The sequence below is a fragment of the Giraffa tippelskirchi genome, chromosome 8, assembly GCF_054371585.1.
Source record: "Giraffa tippelskirchi isolate mGirTip1 chromosome 8, T2T-mGirTip1v1.2.pri, whole genome shotgun sequence".
NCBI classification, from domain to species: domain Eukaryota; kingdom Metazoa; phylum Chordata; class Mammalia; order Artiodactyla; family Giraffidae; genus Giraffa; species Giraffa tippelskirchi.
The window spans coordinates 152,205,849-152,225,554 of record NC_137282.1 but is presented as its reverse complement, the minus strand read 5'-3'; the positions used below and the strand labels follow the sequence as shown (position 1 = coordinate 152,225,554).

Below are 19,706 nucleotides of genomic sequence, written 5' to 3'. Positions count from 1 at the left end.
GGGTATTGTCTCCGCGGCTCGTTCCCGGAAAGGAGGAGGAGCGGCCGCGGGTCCGGGAGGCAGCGGGTGGGAGGGACGGAGGGTGAAGAAGTTTACAGCCAGTTAAGTCCTTGCTACAGTTATTTCCCAGAGGTTTAGGGGAATTACTGAGTGAGTGATCTGCTTTGGGTCCCAGAGATCACACTGCGGGTGATGACTCCTGACTCTGCTGTTAGTTAGGAGGACCTCATCGCTTGTAAAAGTGGATCGCAAGGAAAAAGATTCTACCGCAGTGAAAGTTCGCGTCACCGGAGACAAAAAGATTTCCAGACCTGTAAATGTTAGGGGGAAGTCGTGTGTGTTCGTTATAATAGAAGAAAAAACGGTATCGCCCGGTCCAGACTCTTCTCCTGGAGACGTGGGCCATCTCCGCAGAATCCCCTAAAACTTAAAAAAAAAAAAAAAAAAACAACTGAACACATTGCTCCCTTGCTCCCATAGCCTTGAGTTTCCGAGCCTGTAGGTCAAAACTCTCGCAATAAACTCACATTTGGCTTTCTTAAAACGGAACACTGCTCCTCCCCTATACTCCGCTCAGATGCTCCACCTTTGTGATTCCCGTCTTTACACGCCGCCCCCCCCCTCCGCCGCCCCAAAACCACTGCCCAAAGGATCCTTTTATTGGACGTACTTATATTAGAAACAGGGTCAGTTAAATTTGCCCGAATGGATTCCGCTTTGTATGGCAAAAATTAGACCTGGTCTGAATCTTCTATTTTCCTTTTGCGCCCCTACGGAAAACACAAGCAAGTTCTGTCTGAAAACAAGCAAATTCTGTCATTTCTTCCCTCAAATTTTAAACCATCTCCCACTCTACTGGGGCCACTCAATTCTGTCCACTCTCTTTTGCTTGGATTTTGACATAGTCCCTCACTGATCAGGTGACTTCCACGCTGCTACCTCCACCTCCTACTAGTCACACAGCAGCCAAGGTAATCTATTTGGGAGTTTTTTGTTTTCATTTGCTTAAAACTCTGCAATAGCTCTATGCTCAAGCGCTTCTCCTACCCCAATACCATCACTATTCCCTTTCCATTCTTTTTTAGTAATTCACTTATTCATTAAAAAATATTTGTGGCAAACGTCCTCTCTGCCAGTCACTAAGAGCTGCCATCTTCAAGCTTACATTCTAGTTGAGACAGTAAACAAGTGAATATACTGTGAATAGCTATAAAAGTAAAGCAGATTAAAGGAGATGTGGAAGTACCAGTAGGATGGATGGGGTTTTATTTTACATATTTGATACGTAAGGAAGATCTTGTTAATAAGATGGCATTTGAAAAGAGATCCTAAGTACTAATAAATGAGAGTGGTGGAGAAACTGGATATATTCTAAGAATTCTCTGGAGCTTTGAATGTGAGTTATGGATGATTTGGGGGTTTTCATTCAATGTAAGTGTTGGTCGCTCAGTCGTGTCCGACTCCTTGCAACCCCATGGGCTGGAGCCCGCCAGGCTCTCCTGTCTGTGGAATTCTCCCGGCAAGAATACTGGAGTGGGTTGCCATTCCCTTCTCCAGAGGGTCTTTCCGACCCAGGGATTGAACCTGGGTCTGCTGCATTGCAGGCAGATTCTTTAGATCTGAGCCACCAGGGAGGCCCCAATAAACAGCCATTTACTGAGATGAGGAAGACCTCAGGGGTTGAGGAGGAAGAGTATTTGTTGTGGGGAGGAACACGGAGTGGTGGGTAAGGAAATCAGTTATTTCGTTTAGGCCTGTTAGGTTTGTGTGTGTATGTTCAGTCACTCAGTCGTGTCCAACTTGCAGTCCGCATCGCAGGCGGATTCTCTACCACTTGAGCCATCAGGGAAGCCCAGTGAGATTCCTGTTAACTCCAAATGGAGATTCAGACTAGGCAATTGGATGTGAGAGTCGCATTCTGGAGAAGCTCTAGCTCACGATACAGATGTGGGAATTGTCAGTATATAAGAGAGCTTCTCTGGTAGCTCAGATGGTAAAGAATCCGCCTGCAATGCAGGAGATCCAGGTTCAATCCCTGGGTGGGGAAGACCCCCTGGAGAAGAGAATGGCAATCCAGTAGATGGTATTTAAAGCCCTGAGCCTGAAGGACCTCATTCAGTTCAGTTCAGTCGCTCAGTCATATCCCACTCTTTGTGACCCCATGAACTGCAGCATGCCAGGCCTCCCTGTCCATTGCCAGCTCCCGGAGTTTACTCAAACTCATGTCCATTGAGTCAATGATGCTATCCAACCGTCTCATCCTCTGTAGTCCCCTTCTCCTCTTGCCTTCAATCTTTCCCAGCATCAGGGTCTTTTCCAGTGAGTCAGTTCTTCACATCAGGTGCCCAAAGTATTGGAGTTTCAGCTTCAGCATCAGTCCTTAAATGAATTTTCAGGACTGATTTCCTTTAGGATGGACTGGTTGGATCTCCTTGCAGTCCAAGGAACTCGCAAGAGTCTTCTCCAACAGTTCAAAAGCATCAATTCTTCAGTGCTCAGCTTTCTTTATAGTCCAGCTCTCACATCCATACATGATTACTGGAAAAACCATAGCCTTGACTAGACGGACCTTTGTCAGCAAAGTAATGTCTCTGCTTTTTAATATGCTGTCTAGGTTGAAGGGCCTCACTAGCAGAGTGAATATCAACAGAGGTGAGGAGAGGGTCAAGACTGTACACTGGAGCTCACCAGCAGTTAGAGGTTCAGGAGAGGAAGCTGAAGCAGCAAAGGAGATGAGCTGGTGGGTTTGGCAGATATGTGGGAGCTTTAGAAGTTCTTACTCCTTTGAAGTTCTCAGTGAAATCAGGAGCAGAATCCTTGACAGTGAGTGTGGAAGAGGACAGTTGGCGGTTTCAGAGAGAGGAATGGGAGCTATTCATATGGGAGAATGGGGGATGAATGTGGTAGGGTTGCCAGGCAGAGGCGAGGAGGACCCATTGACGTTAGTGGCCATGAAGTCAGAGTGAGACCAGCCAGGGTTATATTTTTTCTGCATCCATATTCAGCTACTAGGAGTAGGCGTAGAGGTGGTGAAGATTTGGATTTAACCAGGTTCGCCTTTTGTCCGACAAGTTATAAAGAGAGGAGAGAAAGGTGAGTTGAAGATGTGGGTGGGACAGTGAACATAATGATGGAGCAGAGAATCAGAGCCGAAGAGGGAGAAAAGAAACAGCATGAGAGGGGTGAGACATACTGAAAATAGGCGGGATGAAGAAGAAAGGTCTTTATTTCCTTTGTTGCATTTATCACTGCCTGAAAATTGTAGTTGCTTATTGTCTGTCTTCCCCACTAAAATGTAAGCTCCTTGTGGCTGCAGGGATTTTGTCTTGTTCATCACAGTGTTCTTGGCACCTGAAGTAGGCCCTGACACATAGTAAGGCATCGATAGGGATTTGCAAAAAAAAATAGGGATTTGCCAAATGATTGGACATGAAAACAACCTCTTATTATGAAGATTCAGAGCATTGTTTTTGTTTATTGGGATGAGATGATATATCAATATAAGACAGGTTCTTTTGGTAAAAGTTTATTTAACAGCAGGTAAACAATTTACAGCTTAACAATGGAAAGTTTGTTTCTCGGTCTATAAAGCTCTTGGTCAGTTCAGGCAATTCCGTGGGGCTTTCTTTCCTGTGGTTTAATGATTGCTCTAAGCTCCTTTAGGTCTTGAGGTCTCATCATCTCAATATGAGTCCTTAGTATTCACAGGGTTAGGGGAACAGAACAGGACAAGAACTTGTACCTGTTCTTCTAGGGTTCTGCTCATTGGCTAGTGGCCAGATGGGTCATACCACCCCACCTAACTGCAAAGAATCTAGGCAACCTGGGGGCACATATGAAGTAACTGGTGACATTGCTGCATCCGCAGAGAGAGACTCTTAATTACAGCCAGATAAGGTACCATTGAGATCAATGAGGGAATGTGCTTGAAGATATTTGTTGGTTTTATTTTAGAAACATTAAAAATCCTGATTCTTAAGTTTTTTGTTTCATTTGTGCCTTGAGGAGTTTTTATATCTACTGCACACAGATATCTTATCTTTCTTCTGCACACATCTAGCTCTTACACACACGTATCTCTCTTTCTCAGGCTACAGGTTTCATGGGCAGAGCCCACGTCCATGCTACTTATTATTCTCTTCCAGTATTTGGCACAATGCCTGACACAAATACTTTTAAAATATGTGTTTAGTTGAAATGCATCCCCTTTTGGTTCTAAGACAGTGGCATGAGTCTGTTGTCTGGATGCTATTTAAAGACCTTCCAGCAATATCAACTCTGTAAATGATCGTGGCTTATTCATGACCAATGACCAGATTCTCATTTTAACTCGGTCATAAACATAAATATAGCGACACATTTGGCTCTTCTAAAAACAAGATATCATACTCTGTCTTGGTAGAGTTAGCCAAAGTCCACAGGTTAGTAATTTGAGATTAGGTTTGAAAATATGTGAATGCAATGATATCCAGTTGGTTGATAGACTGGATATTCTAGCTCTGACAATAGCCAGAGAAGACTACTCATAGTAAACGGTAGGAAACGGTGAGAGAAATGGTGAGACAAGAAAAGTTACAAAACAAAGAATAAGTGGTTACCAAGTTTTGGCCCTAGAATCTAATTTTGCTCTACATTTAGCAAATATCATTTGTTAACACATTTATTAATATATCATTATCAATTGTTTCATGGTATGAGACCAAAGAAATAGAGATGATAGAGCTTTGATAGTACTTCCTTTGTTTGCTGTAAAATAAAGAGATCATCTCTGTTGAGAGGGGTTTTTCTGCTTATGGACTAACATTCAATGATTAGATTATATTTAATGACATTGCTGTTGGCAGAATCATAATATCAGAGGCAGAAAAATGTTTTCCACTCCAAGTTGGCTAGAAATCCTCATTATTGTCACAAGATTGTCAAAATGGAATGTTCTCTTAGAAAATAAATGTGTAACTCTAAAATATTTCTATCTAGTACTCCCTGGCGGTCCAGTGGTTAGCCTCCATGCTCTCAGTGCTGAGGGCCTAGGTTCAATCCCTGGTCAGGGAACTAAAATCCTGCAAGCTACAGGCCCTTCCTTCCCCCTCCCCTCCCCGCAAATTCTATTTTGAATCTACAGACTTTTATAAATAAAACATTTCCTTTTTCAAATTACTCATTTAAAGGAATTAGAGAAGGTTTGAGTGGGTATCTTCCCCGTAGACAGCTTGGGTTTAAAAAATGAAATTTAGAATAAACAGATGTTTGCATATTAGGAAAAGAAAGGTTTTTTTTAAAGAAGATGTTACCGCCTAATAATATTTTTTTGGAAAAAATAAACTTGTTTTGTCTCTTTCCCCTTCCCATCTCAATCTAATGCAGTGAGTCTTAAGTGGGGGACAGGGTATTATGCCCTGAGGGGACATTTGGCAATATGGAGACATTTTTTGGTCACATGTAGAGGGGGGATGCTACTGGCATCTAGTGGGTAAAGGCTCCGATGCTGTTTAAACATCCTTTAATGCACAAGACAGGCCACACAACAAAGAATTATTTGGTTCAAAACATCAGTAGTGCTGAGAGGACTTCCCCGGTGGTCCAGTGGCTAACATTCCGGGGCTTCCAGTGCAGGGGGTCCAGGTTCAATCCCTGGTCAGGGAACTAGATCCTACATGCCATAACTAAAAAAAAAAAAAAAAATCCCACATTCTGCAACTAAGACCTGGTGCAGTCAAAAAACAAAAAAATGGTGCTGAGATTAAGAAATCCTAACCTAATGCAACGTACAGTATTTTGTTATCCTAGCACTCCGTTAAACTGCTCTCATAAAGACCAATAATGATCTCAGAATAGACAACTGAAAGACTTCTTTAGAAACTCCTATACTTTTTATTGGAGAAGGAAATGGCAATCCACTCCAGTATTCTTGGCCTGGAGAATCCCATGGACAGAGAAGCCTGGTGGGCTGCAGTCCATGGGGTTGCAACGAGTCAGACACGACTGAGCGACTAACACACACATATACTTTTTATTGTTGTTTAGTCACTAAGTTGTGTCCGACTCTTTTATGACCCCAGGGACTAGAGCCTACCAGGCTCCTCTGTCCATGGGATTTCCCAGTCAAGAATAATGGAGTGGGTTGCCATTTCCTTCTCCAGTGGTGTTTCCTAACCCAGGAATCAAAGCCATGTCTCCTGCATTGGCAGGCGGTTTGTTTGTTTTTTTACCAATGAGTCACCAGGGAAGCCCTACTCCTATATTTTTACTTTGTTTCTATGCAGCATTTGGTACTGTTTAGCATCCCTTCTTTCAAAGCTTTTTCTCTTGACTTGCATGACCTTGCTTTCTCTTGGGTCCCTCCCTTGCTGGCTCTCTTGCATCTGTTATTCTCTTAAAAGTTGGTGTTCTTCAGGGATCCCCATAGGCCCTTGGTTGGTTCCTTACACGTGAGTTTCCTGGGTGATCTCATCCACACTCGTGGTATCAATAATGTCTAGATTAATAAAGCACAAATCAACATATTTAACAACTTACTTGTTCTTTGAGCATCATACTGTTATAATCACCTATTAGATTTCTTCACCTAATATCCCATTAATATTTGAAATTCAACATAGTAAAGCTAAATCCATTCTCTAGCATACCTCTCCTCTTTTTATTTTTATTTATTTATTTTTGGCCATGCTGCGAGGCTTGTGGATTGTAGTTCCTGACCAGGGATTGAACCTGGGCCGTGGCAGTGAAAGCACTGAGTCCTAATCACTGGACCACCAGGGAATTTCCTCTCCTCTTTTTATTAGATTTATTTACTTACTTATTTATGAAGGAGAAAAGAACAGCTTTTTTACTTTGCCAGGCAAAGAGGACCACAGCAGGCTAACGTCCTCAAAACTGTGTCCTGACCTGGAAGGGGCAGAGAGGAGTTTTATCGTCATGGGCTCAAAGGGGAAGATGTGATCAGTTCGTGGGCATTCTTCTGATTGCTTGGTGATGAGGCAGTTGTGAGTCAGCATCATCAAGCTGGTTCCAGGCAGTCTGGGGTCTGTCTCCCTGCTTGTGGACAGCAGACAGTTCACTTCTCCCACCTGGGGGAGTTGCAGCATCTGTCAAAGTTCAGCAGGGAGACAGGAAGACCTTGCAGATGGGTTACAGGCCCAGCACCACAGAGCCTTCCAGTGACATGGTCACATGGGATTTTAGAAATTGCCCCTCTGGGAGATTCAAGGTATGTGCAGGCAGGCAAGTTCAGCTCTCAGACTTGAAAAAAAAAAAAAAAGAAGGGAAGGAGAGAGATTCCTGACTGTATTGAATTCCCATTTCCGATGGTTGAGGAAGCCTGTCTGTATCTATGTGTTGGCTTCCAGGTGACAGCCCAGTTACCTCTCAAACAATTCCCTCCCCTCCTCCCTCCGGAAGTTATGTTGACTGCATTTCTATTACCTGCAACCATAGACTCCTGAGTCACACAATCCACTGATTATGAATTCAATGATAAGGCTCTTGCCTTGGACTTCTTTGTAGATTCAGCTCTTACCCCAGTATCAAAGTAGATTGTACCATGTAGATACAAAATAGATACTGGATACAAAAATATCTGTGAGTCAATTAATGAAGCAAAAAGGAAAGGGAGAAAGGAAAAAAGGAAAAAGAGAAGTGAAGAGGTAGTTAAGAGGAGAGGAGAAATAGCAAAGAAAAAATATGAAGGAAAATTGAGGATGTGCTCAGTCATGTCCGACTCTCTGTGGGCCAGGTTTCTCTGTCCATGGAATTTTCCAGGCAAGAATACTAGAGTGGGTTGCCATTCCCTCCTTCAGGGGATCTTCCTGACCCTGACCCAGGGATCAAACCTGCATCTCTTGCATCTCCTGCATTGGAGGCAGATTCTTTACCATCTGAGCCACCAAGGAAGCCTATATGAAATAGAGTTATGTTTAAATAAAGTCCTTTGTAAAAAAAAAAACAAACCAAAAACCCCAAACATACCGTTTTCTCTCTTATTTCTATTTACCGCTATTGTTTCTCAATTGTTGACAATCACTGACTCTCCTCCCTCCGCCCCTTCCGTCAGGAAAAATTCATGTCTCTATGAACTTCTAGTGGGGTGGATTTCCAAAAAGCATGAAGATCCACAAGCTGCGATTTGCCTGGATAATCCTATGGACGGAGGAACCTGGCGGGCTGCAGACCATGGGGTCACAGAGTCCGACACGACTGGGTGACTAACGCAACAACACATTCATTGACCAGGTGCCCTTTCTAAAGCTCTTCTCCCTGTTTTCTCTCATTCCTATCTCCTGTCCTCATTTTTTTTTTTTCCTGCCTGCAGCAAGTTGTCTTGCTTAAGCAAAAATCTGATCTTGTCATTATCTTTCCAGTGCCTCGCTATTGTTTGTGGAATATAGTGCGGATTTTCAAGCATGGCCTAGAAGATTCTACATGATCTGCTTAACTCTCTAGTTGTCTCTCCATTCTTCCTCCTCAACACTCCCACTCCTGCCCCTAGGAAACAATCTTCCAGCCAAAATCAATGAGCTTCTTTAAATTCTCTGAATTACTAAGTTTTCCTTATTTTGGTTTTCTCTCCACGCTTACCACCATCCCCCTAACCCCCACAAACTCTTTCTCCTCTGCCTCCCCTGGACTTCATGTCTACCTACCACCCTCTCTGAGTGCCATCCTCCATCAGAGTATGGTCTATTTATTTATTTCTTTATTTGACTGCACCGGATCTTTGTTGCGGCAAGTGGGAATCTGGTTCCCTGACCGAAGCTCGAACCCCGCCCCGCTCCCCCCCCACCCCCGCCCCTCGCATTGGGAGCAAGGAGTCTTAGCCCCTGGGGCACCACGGAAGTCCCAGAGCATCTACTTTCAAAAGCCTGTCTGCTTGGCTATCCCTCTATGCAGCTTGCTGAGATAAAGGATGTTATCTTTTTTGTTACCTCTTCTATACCTCCTCTCCCCCTCCTCCTCTGTTACCTAAGGGGGTCCTTTCATTTGCAACAACCTGTTTAAAGAGTTTATTTTCTGACACTGGCCTCCTGTACAATAGGAAACTCGGACAATGCTGGTAAGTATCCTTTTTTTTTTTTCTTCAGCCCTTAGATTAGAAAGCTATCTGATAAATTTAGGAAAGACAGGTTCACTTAGAGTCTATTTAGTAGGTATTTGCATTTTCCAGAGCTCTGTTATGAACTGGTTGCTTCTCCAGTTATTGGGTTGGCCCAAAAGTTCATTTGGGTTTTTCTGCAACATCTTATGGAAAAACCCAAACGATCTTCTGGGGGATGGAACCCTGGTCTCCTGAACTGCAGGCAGATTCTTCACCATCTGAGCCATCAGGGTCCTTATAAATAAAGCCTACTACCCTTAAATTATGGGCTTCCCTAGTGGCTCACCGGTAAAGAACTCTGCATTGCAGGAGACACAGGTTCTATCCCTGGGTCAGGAAGATTCCCTGGAGAAGGATATGGCAACCCACTCCAGTATTCATGCCTGGAAAATCCCTTGGACAGGGGAGCTTGGCGGGTTACAGACCATGGAGTCACAAGAGTCAGACATAACTTAGCGACTAAACCTATCACCATCACCATTAAATTACAACCTATGAATAATGCTACACTCTAACCTACTCCATATACATATATTGACACGTAAATGAACAAATAAATGCCATTTAACAACTCACCACTGAGAGGATGAGATGGCTGGATGGCATCACTGATGCACTGGACATGAACTTGGGCAAACTTTGGGAGATGATGAGAGACAGAGAGGCCTGGCTGCTGCAGTCCATGGGTTCGAAGAGAGTCGGACACGACTGGGCGACTGAACAACAACTCACCTTGTACATTCCCAGTAGGGATATGTCACTCGGAGAGCTTTCCTGTTAGTGATACAGCGATGTTTCACAACCCCTTTCCATCACTCTCATCTTTCATGGTATTGCTCAGTATGCTCTGCTTTTTGCTAGTTCATTTGCCACTAGATTTCTCGCTGAATACATAGGGCTGCTCCTCCCCAGAACTTCAGAACTGCATCACTCTTGAGAACGGAGGCCCCGGGCACACTCAGTACCCAAAGCCAAGTGAAATTAATTGCCCTTGCCCTGACTTGGGGCCCTGATAGGTGGTAGGTATCGGCAATACTAGCAAAAGAGATCTGTCCCGATTCGCACAGCTGAACGTATCCTTCTCGGGGCCAATCGAAAGTCCTGGCAACCTAAGTTGTGGGGACGTCTACATTTTTAAAACAATGAAATGGAAAGAGCTATTCTGTAAAAATTAGACTGACTGGCAGGAGATTCTCAGAGCGCAATCAACATCAACTGTCGAGAGATGCCGTGATTAGAACAAATGAGGACGGAGGCAGGGGATGAATGGAAGCGATTCCTGCTTTGAACCTCAGAGGGTAGATCAAAGATTTTAAAAGGTTTTTTTTTTTTCCTGAAATCGCCCAGCCCCAGAATTTCAAGGATCGCGTTCGCTGCCTGCTTCGTAAAGAGAGCTCGTTTCTGGGGGAGGTGTGTGCGTGCACGCGCGGGGGAGGCAAGGCTCGGGAGAGGGGCCCCAGCTCTCCGGAATAAACAGTAGGGGGAGAAGGGGAGCGCGCCGAGGCGGGCGGGAGGGGTTGAGGAGGCAGCATCAGGGGCAAGGGCCGGGGGAGGGGCCTCGAGCCGCGCGCAGGGGCTGGTAGCCTGGAGATCCGAGCGCCTCGGGTACCTGGAGCTGCTGCCTGGGGAAGCTGACAGCGGACCGCTGCGGGCCTGCGCCCGCGCCCTGCCCCTCCCGGTCTCCCCGCCGGGAGCGCCGACCTCGCGCGCACGGTAAGGAGGGGCGCGGGGTGCTGCCCTCGTCCCGGGCCAGGTGCCTGCTCGGCCTCCGCAGGCTGTCACCCCCTACTCCCTCCCCCGCCCCCTGCCCCGTCCCCCAGGCGCCGGGCTGAGCCTCGGGCGGTCGGCCCGCGGGGACTCGGACCCTGGCGGACCCCCGCCTCCTTTCTGTCCTCACTCCTCTCTTTCCCCCTCTTTCCCCCCTCCCCCGGCAGCTCCGAAACCCCGCGCCCCCGGCCCCGGGAGAGAGGGGCGGCGGGGTGGGGGGTGTCGTCCACCCTGCCCAGGTGTGTGTCGCAAGCAACGGCGCAGCAATTTCCCCCGGAGTCTGGTCATTTCCAGGCTGAGATCACAGCTCTTCTCCTTCCAGCACATATCCTCCCCCACTTTTGTTACTACTCTAACTTTGGGAGGATATTAACCCCTGGTTAAGGTAGCTGTCTTATCTTTTGTATCTGCACCAAACAAGGGATTGAGGTGCCTTGGTTTTATTTTTGTTTTTCCTGAAAATGAAACACTGTGATAAGTTTACAGGGTGTTCTGGGTGATTGCGGCGCTAGAACTTTATCATAGTTTAAAATAATAGCTCCAACTCGGATGCTGAGAGCCTGATTAAGAAATGGCAAGGTGTGTGCGTGGGCGAGCAGTCTTCCGTGTATTGAAAAAAAAAAAAAAAGAACTCCAGGTGATTGCGATGCGCTCTCTCTCGTAATTACCTGAAAATATCTATCAGGTCCTTATGAGAAGGAGAGTGGGCACCCAGCTGTTGGTAAACATCAGCTGAAAATCGTAGAGTGAACAGGGAGTTTAAACGGAGTGAAAGCTGGTTCCCTTCAAACTGATGAGTTTGGCGCATGTGATTGGTTTTAAGACGGCAATTTTGGGAAGAGAGGGTAAACAGTTCTGAAATTCAGATATAAGATGGAGAGAAATACTGCACTTCTAAGAGCCCTTGTTAAAGAGTTAGCTTTTACACATCAACTTTTAAAATGTAAGAACTGCTTCACAAGTACTCTGGCAATTAGAGAGGACCGAGGCCTATTCTCCTGGGAATCAGAAAAGCTTCCTTCATTGTGCTTGCACTGGCTGACTTTCAGTCACCACTGGTATTTTTACCTGTTGGTTGTTTAAAGGCTAAAGACCCAAATGAACTATATCTCTAGGAACTAAAAGAGGAATTACCATATAAATTGATTTAGATCTTGTTTACATTCCTCATTATTTGAACCAAGCTCTTCTACCCTGACTTGGTTAAGAGTGTAAATTGTATTGTATTTGAGTTTGCACAAATACTGTTTCTCCATCTCAAACTGTGTCATTGATGTTCCCCTGCTGCTTTTCATGTATATGTATACTTGAACCATTCTAAGTACCTAACCAACTCTGAGTGTAACTGCTAGGGAAAATGAAGATTTGCGTTTGTCTTCTGGAAATTTGAGGTGAAGGACTAATTTTTTTTCAAACCCCACGAAGTAGGTATAATGGTAAATCATACAACGTTTTATGAAATAAGATGCTTGTTATGAAACAGGAATAGTATTTGATACTTGCTTTCAAGGATATTAAGGACAAGTAGGCGACTGTCTGTAAAGCATTTTGAACTTTCAGAGTCACTGTCTAGGTATTGAGCCAATGGGATTGCTTTCCTGGCAAACTTTTTCTCCTTTCTAAAATTAACTTTCCCCTAGGAAAAATAGTGCAGATACACACAATTTAGCCAACCAAGTCCAGAAAATACTGTGTATGAGTTTTAACAGTGACCTTAATTCCTTCTTATATATCTCATGTTTGCAGCGTATGACACAAAATATGCAGAAATATTCATTACCCACTGACATTCTCAAAACATTGGCTTCATGAGGGGAGTTATGGACAGAGTACAACATTGTGTTATAAAATCTGTTGGCTTGGGGAAAGCTATTATTATTTTCCTATGGTTTTTGTGTATTTGTGTGTACACTGGGTCTGGGACTTACATAATTATGTATATATATGTAACACATGTTTCTAATAGGAATGAAAACCCACAATATTTTTCTTTGTGGCAGAGCACTGTAAGCATTAGGTTTTGATTACTTTTTCATGCCAATTTTAATATGACAGAACTAAAAACTTCAAGGAAATAATTCCATAAAGAGCTGTTTGGAACTGAAGGCCTTTTTAATGAAAGATGTTTGAAACCCTTCGTCTATGCTCTTAGCATCCACTGAGCATTTCTTTGTGAGGGAGTAAGGGTGGTAGACCCAACTCTGGCAGCCTCAGACACTGGATGATTAGCCCCTGTCACTCTTCTCCAGGCCTTTAATTTAGTCTGTAACCTGATGCTTCACTGACCCCGCACTCTCCCTGCCACGCTAGCTCACAGAGGAATTGTTGGCACTCTGGGTTGAATTTTTCCCCTCCCATCAATTACAACGTTTGCATTGGTTGCAGAATGCAGTTACATTTTTAGCTCAGTATTCTAAGAAATACCTTTATCCACAGAGAGAGTAGGCTTAGGGCAGCCTCCCTCACAAATTGCCTTATTTAATCATGCTATGTTAACTTAATTTCTATGATTCACCTACATAGAAATAATCGAGTCATACAGCATTAAAATTGGAAGACACTTTAGAAGCCATCTAGATTCTAATAATGTCTTTCTACAGATGAATATTGATGCAGTTGTAGCTATAATCCAAACTTGGAAGATAGACTTTACATTTCATTTTCTTTTCATAGGCTTTCAATTTTGTATTTTTTCCAGTTCTTGTAGTAGTGAGAACTTTGCTCATTTGAAATGAATTTCTTTACAAGTTCAATGATACAGGAATAGCATTAAAGTCAGTTGCAAATCTCTGATTTTCAATGAAACTCAAAACGTGACCTTAAGGGCAATGTAGGTTGTTTACAAAGCCAATGAATTATTGTAAGCTAGCATCCTGTGTTTTTCATTACTTTGGATGTGGTCTATTTCAACTGATTGATAGAAGAAAAGGAGTATCCTAAGCAAAATGATGGTAAAGAAAGAAAAGGAAGGTGGTGAGGTATGTGAAGAACGTGACTTACTAAGTCAGCAAATCATTCAGAAATGATTGGCCTTCAGACCCTTCCCAGAGATTTTATTCTGCAATAGTAGAAACAATCACTGGAGTTTCCAGTCCTCAAAATCCTACTTAAATAAGACTTGGTTGCTGGAAGTTCCACTTCTTGATATTTCTGCCTTTCAGAATCTTCTGTCTTAAAAGATCTGTCTCCCCAAGTTCCTAAGTTGAAGATTTCCAAAAGAATTATCCTGACACATAGACACTGAAAGGATTGGATCCAATCTTAAGAAACCATATAGATTCTAGGGGAGTACTCTTGCTAGTGCTACACCTCGCTACCATTTATTTATTGAGGCATTTTACGTACATTAAAAAGTATCTTTATAGCCCTAATGGATAGTTATAATCCCTTTTATATAGATCTGTGACTCAGAAGTTAAGCCTCTTGGGCATACTCACATACCCCTTTCAACACTCCACACTGCTTCTCTATGAGCACAAGCTGTTGATTGAATCTGTAGATGATAGTATGCTAATTTGGGGATATCTGGCAAATTTCCTAATTCTGCAAAGACCTTATAAGGTCTTCTCTTGTCCTTATATTTCAGTGTAAGTGTGTTTAATGTGTGGAACTCAACATTCTTAGATAGATTTAATGACTAAAGACAATTACTACATTGAAAATATGTGTTCCAAAGTAGCATGAATCCTTAACAATCAGGATGCTTTTAAAAATATACTTTATAATTTCATGGCATTTGGTGATTTACATCTGTAGTGTGACTCTTTGCTACATTCTCCATTGCTCCCTGTGATTCTCTGTCACATTGAACCATTTCCTTCAAGGTTTTTAGAAATTCTGTCTCCCAGTGTTGTCCTGCCAGAGCAATTATAAATTAAAATGTGTATTCCTTTATAAAATTGTCTTGTAAGTCTCCTTTATATTATAGTTGTTGTTCGGTCACCAAGTCATGTCCATCTCTGTGACCCCATGAGCACACCAGGCTTTCCTGTCCTCTGTCTCCCAGAGTTTGCTCAAACTCATGTCCATTGAGTTGGTGATGCCTTATTTAGCAGTAAGTTTTAACGTTAGTTTCATAAGTTTGTTTTAATCAACTTCTTTTGACTTTGTTGTTTATTCTGTCTGATCAACAGTAAACTGTACGTAAAGAGAGGACGAGTTATCTCAAAGTTTAATCTTTAAGGGTAGAAGCTTCTAGCCCAGGAGAGACTCGTTGCACCTGTGGAATGCATCCTTTTCGTCCATGCAGTTTCTTCCATGTCCCCAAAGGCAGACATTATTCTCTGCATTTAGCTGGTTCTTAAAAACATCTTAGTAAACAGAAGCTTTGTAAACAGGCTCCGCTGCTACGCCTAGTACGTATTCAGTTCAATTCAGTTGCTCAGTCATGTCCAACTCTTTGTGACCCCATGGACTGCAGCACGCCAGGCTTCCCTGTCCTTCACCAACTCCTGGAGCTTGCTCAAACTCATGTCCATCGAGTCAGTGATGCCATCCAACCATCTCGTCCTGTCATCCCCTCCTTCTCCTGCTTTCAATCTTTCCCAGCATCAGGGTCTTTTCCAATGAGTCAGTTCTTCACATCAGGTGGCCAAAGTATTGGAGTTTAAGCTTCAGGATCAGTCTTTCCAATGAATATTCAGGACTGATTTCCTTTAAGGGGCTTTGATTGACTGGTTTGATCTCATTGCTGTCAAAGGGACTCTCAAGAGTCTTTTCCAACACCACGGTTCAAAAGCATCAATTCTTTGACACTCAGCTTTCTCTATGGGCCAGCTCTCACATCCATACATGACTACTGGAAAAACCATAGATTTGACTAGACAGATTTTTGTTAGTAAAGTAATGTCTCTGCTTTTTAATATCCTGTCTAGGTGTGTCATAGTTTTTCTTCCAGGGAGCAAGTGTCTTTTAATTTCATGGCTGCAGTCACCATCTGCAGTGATTTTGGAGCCCAAGAAAGTAAAATTTCTCTCTGTTTCCATTGTTACTCCATCTATTGGCCTTGAAGTGATGGGACCAGATGCCATGATCTTAGTTTTTTGAATGTTGAGTTTTAAGCCAGCTTTTCCTAGTACATACACCAACTGTCTCGTTCATACAGCCCAGTTTCTAGGTCTGCAAATTGGGACTGTTGCTGCCAGAAACTCATGTAGTAGCCCTTGTTCTCATTTCTGCCCCCTCTTGGAAAGTGCAGAAGTACCTCAGGAAATTTTGCTTTAAATTTTTCAGCGAGGTCTTGTAACTTCATGCTTCTTTCCCGTAGTATTTAATGAGTCCAGCCTTTTTTCCTTTTTAAAATAGTACTCTTTAAAATACTTGAGCAACTTATCACTATTGAAATGTTTCTTGGGAAACCATGTGAGCAGAAATAGGTAAGAGTATTTGGAATATTGTATGTGAATTTGTATATTTGTATATAAATATATTTCAGTTTATAAGTAGGCTTTTAAAAGAGGTAATCCTTAGTTTTCTTAGTATTGTCCAAGACCAAGATGTAAAATTAGTCAACAGTCTGATATGTTCCTGAAACCTCTCTATTTTCAGTTGTATACCTTATTTTATCCTTTGGAGTCAGAGGACCATGGCCTTTGGATTCAGAAGGTTGTGGCTTACATACATTCCTTAATACTAATCATGCAGCTTATGCAAATTAGTTTTCTTAGCCTCATCTACCTCATCTGGAAAAGGTGATAGTCACACCCAAGAGTGGTACAGATCACACAAGGTAATTATAGAGGAGTTGTCAGAACACATGTCATGGTAGAAGGTGTGGATGAGGTGAACCAAGAGAGTGGAGCAAAAAGAACCTTCAGCAGTGAAACTCAGAGAACATAGGAAGCCAGTCAACAAGAGGAGCCTGAGGAAAGTGCCCAGAACAGAGGACAAAGATCAGGAGAGTGTGAAATCAGAGAATCAAAGGGAATTGAGAAATTTAAGATGGACTCTCATTAGCATCACAAGGACAAAGAAGGTACCTTGGGTTTGGCAGTTGGGTCAGCGTGACCTCAGCCCTGGGCAGTTCCCATGGTGAGATACAGACAAAAGGAAGTAGAATGATGAATGAACATCAGGAAGATAGGAAAGTGCAAACAGCCAATAGAAAAATGTTTCTCCCTTAGGCGGAAGGAGAGAGAGAGAGGTCAGTCGCCAAGCAGACACTCAAGATTGGGGTACTGGATTTGGACTTGAGGGAGTAGCAAAAATCCTACCCCAGAATTTTAGGGACTGAATGTTTGCCAATTTTAAATATTTTTCTAGTAAGGATATTAAAGACACTACCATCTCATCTTATTTCAGAAAAGAAAATATCAACATTAGGAAGTTGAATAAATTTAGCTTTATGAGAAAGTCAGTTTCTTAAATAGTAAAGGTTTTCTTGTTCAAGATTTATCAGTACTTTTAAAGTTTCCATCTCTTCTTTAGGGATCTGGCCTCACCAATTGCCTTTTCTCTCAAATATTTTCAATCTCTTCTTCTCAACTGATTCTTTTTCATTAACATATACAGATACTCCACTTTCTTATCTTAAAAAAAAAAGTCCCTATTAACTCTTACAGAAATTAAACAGTGTCAGGAAAGAAGGGATGCTTTATATGTGGCAGTAATAAAACTTGATTACTGATTGGACTTGGCAGATGAGGGAAAGGGAAGAGTCTAAGATAGCTCCCAGATGACTATGCCACTTGGTATCACGGACAAGGAGCCGGGCTGGGAGAATAGAAGATCCTGGGTTCAGTCCGGCTACATAGATTGGGAACTCTGACTGTATCTTTGACTCTTTCTCCAGTGTGCTTCTAACTAGGTCCCCACCTCACCCTGTCACCCTGCCTCAGTCATTGTCATTTCATCCTTCGTGGTTGGTGCTTAAACCTCGGTTTCTAGAATTATTTAACTCTTGAAAGTTCATACCCTGCTTGTAGGTGTCTGTGAGCCAACAGAATACATGTTTTCTACTTGGGAAAAAAATAGAAACGGAGCACTTGAGAGAAATATGAGTGCACATGGAACACAATATTAAAATGGAACCTGTTGATAGTTTTCAGTTTTAGCTGTGGCTCAAGACAATAGAGGCCGAATTCCAAAGTTAGGTGTAAGACCACAGCGCCGATGTGGAAAAGGAAGTACAGGAGAAGCAGTTTAAATGGTTCTTAGCTTGTTGGCCACTTCCAGGAGCTAAAACATGGTTGGGGAGGCCAAGGAAATAATTATTAGAAGGTTTTTAGAGAGTTGCTGGTGTATTTGAATTCTCCATCCTGGCCACCAACAGAAGGGTGTGAGGTACCTGCCCCTCAGCTCACGTCTAGAGAAAGGGTTTCATGCAGATCATTCGGAGTGTTTAATGTGTATCCCTTCAGAAGGAGAGGTGTAGAGATTCAGGTCTGTGAAATCTGAAGGACAAGGAACTGGCTGGCTAGCTCCTCTGATGATGGCGTGAAAGAGATGTCACTACATCGCTCCTTAGGTTGATCGGGCACAGAGTGCCTGGGTTGTTACCTAAAGAACGGAGGTAGATCACCACCCTAGAGTGTGAGCTAGCTGGGGTTCTCAGGTCATGTGTAAGAGGGCCCTTGGACCCCAGCTGGGTAAACTGAGGAGGGGGCTGTAAGTAACCATCTACAAAAAGGGATCCGTAGGTGAGAGATCCCCTGTGATGAGGGGATTCAAGGATTTCCGTCTCTCTAACTTCCATTATCTTCATCAGCATCCCACTCCTGGTTCAACAGAAAAAGTAAGCTTTTTAAGTGTCCATCAGTAGATGAATGGATAAATAAATATATAATGGAATATTACCCAGGCATAAAAAAGAATGAAATAATGCCATTTGCAGCAACATAGATGGAGCTAGAGATGACCATACTGAGTGAAGTAAAAGCAGGCAGAGAGAAAGTCAAATATCATATGATATCACTTATACATGGAATATAAAAAAATAGTACAAATGAACTTATTTACAAAACAGAAACAGACTCTAGACATAGAAAAACTTATGGTTATCAAAGGGAAAGTGAGGTGGGAGATAAATGAGCAGTATAGGATTAACAGATACATACTACTAAATAAAAAAAGAGATAACAAGGATTTACTGTATAGCATAAGGAACTATATTCAATATCATGTGATAGCCTACAATGGAAAAAAATTGAAAAAAAGTATATATATGTATTTGTATATTTGAATCACTTTGCTATATACCTGGAACTAAAGCATTATTGAAAATCAGCTGTACTTCAATTAAAAAAAAAGTAAGCTTTAAACACCCACTACGCTCACAGATCACCAGCAGTAGATCTAATGATCTAATTAGTCTGTATTAGTCAAGGAAGAATTTCCTGTGTCGTTTTCCCCCTACCTCATCCCACTTTTGTATTGGAAAGTGGGGCAACCTCAATTCGCAATCTGGCCAGAGAGAGAAAGTCTTTGTATCCGTGTCCCAGTACAGGTGGGAAGTGTTCAGTGGGCCATACCTCGGTGCAGGAGGGAGCCTTGTAACTTCACGTGAAGTTGGAAGAGTTTAAGTGCTATATTCGATTGGAAACATTACAGAACTGTGATTTTTTTGGATCTAGAGTGAGTTGAAAAGACTTCACTTTTTGAGTGATTAGAAGTCATGACAACTGTCTTAGAATTTCATCCAAGGACAAAAGAAAAACCCCACATAATAGAATTAAAGAGGCAGTGGAGGAAACAGTCATTTTCTGATTCTATTCCACAAATCTTGCTGGTTCATTTTAGGAGTCACACATACAAAACCATTTATAGTTTTTCAATGATACATAGTTGGCAAAACGATAGGAGGGAAGGGCAAATACGGTTATCATAGAAATCAAATTTATCCACGGAAATG

General features: G+C 42.7%; 1 protein-coding gene across 4 annotated transcripts in view; it reads left to right on the top strand.

Moving 5' to 3' along the window:
• Nucleotides 1-10,694: 10,694 nt before the first annotated feature.
• RNF144B (ring finger protein 144B) overlaps nt 10,695-19,706 on the top strand; it is a 141,470-nt gene continuing 132,458 nt past the window's right edge. For all 4 annotated transcript variants that reach the window (XM_081518085.1, XM_081518082.1, XM_081518080.1 and 1 more), the window contains exon 1: nt 10,695-10,804. The gene's annotated coding sequence lies outside the window, so the exon portion shown is untranslated. The remainder of the gene's footprint in view (nt 10,805-19,706) is intronic.